The sequence below is a fragment of the Pomacea canaliculata genome, linkage group LG1 (assembly GCF_003073045.1).
Source record: "Pomacea canaliculata isolate SZHN2017 linkage group LG1, ASM307304v1, whole genome shotgun sequence".
NCBI classification, from domain to species: Eukaryota; Metazoa; Mollusca; class Gastropoda; order Architaenioglossa; family Ampullariidae; genus Pomacea; species Pomacea canaliculata.
In genome coordinates this window covers 40,189,919-40,191,199 of record NC_037590.1, presented here as the reverse complement: position 1 = coordinate 40,191,199, position 1,281 = coordinate 40,189,919, and positions in this window count along the sequence as shown.

The following is a 1,281-nucleotide window of genomic DNA, read 5'->3' as shown; positions in this document are numbered from 1 at the left end:
TTTGTCTGTTTTTCTCTTTTTTTCCTCATGTTTTTGACTGTCAAATAGGGCGCTATGCGAATATGTAAGCGTATTATTTTTTTCCATTGCGCAATGGCTCCAGAGCTCAATATTCCACAACAGTTAGATGGGAGAGCTCTTCCCGATGACTGTTTGCCTTCGCTAGGGCTTTCCTTCGTCTCCGGTGCTGTTAAACATCTATCTGGAGAGGGTCGTGAGCGATACCATACACAACCAACACAATGTGAATATTGTAACGTTCCTCTGCAGGATAACGTTAACGTGGACAGTAAGAGTTACATCCTGACTCCCATGTGCCCAGTTCCTCGGGGGTTTGACCAGAAAACGCAGGAACATTGTAACAACGATGACGATAGATGGCTACGCGTAAATGCTGTCGGCACGACCTAAGCATTCTTTAAAACTGCACTCAGTTCATTGCAGTTCTTTTTTTTTTTCTGCTCATCATCGAGTCGTCCTCACAATAATCGTGTCCAGCATTTCACACGTTCGTTCGTCACGTTAGTGAGAACGAGGGCGGTGCGCCCGTGAATGTGTATGTGGGGTTGGATAGTGATGGTGTGGTGTTATCGAGAACATAATTATATGATCACCACCTTTTCGGTGTGGTCAGCGTTTTGAAATCCATGCAAAAAATTAGAAGAAAATTTAGACAACCCTTGTCTTTTTTTATCTTGTTCCGCATTTTGTCTGCAAAAGGCGATCTCTCGACTCGGTTTTATAAGCAAAAAAATTTTTGTGCGCCATTTTATCTTGTATAAAATAGCATGAATGCTTGCTGCATGTGGCAAAAAACTTTTCTCGGGAATAGAGCAAGCTCCCTCAATTTTTCTGCCCTGTCTCCTTTGCGAGAATCCACTTCAGACGCACTCATCTGTGAGTGGCACTGGCCTGAAAGACAGCCTAGCCGTTACAGCAACGGTTTGCAAACCTGCAGGCGCGCACACGAGCCAATTCCACACTCGTGTGATTCAGCGCAGTTACCCAACTGAAACGGATACTTTATTCCTTGGAGGGTTGGGGAAGGTAATGTAGCGAGAACAAGCCGACGAGCACCACCCTTACAAAAATGTGTCCAGTCCAACACCTAATTCCCAACGACCGTAAGGTCACGGAACTGCCTTTTTCTTGTTCTCATTTGTTCAAATCTTTGTTTCCAGAGCCCTAAAGTTCCATCCACACTAAGAAGGCACATGTGAAGACCACATCACGTGCCTTATCTTACTAAGCTTTCATACGAACCTTGGTGATGCGCAAATC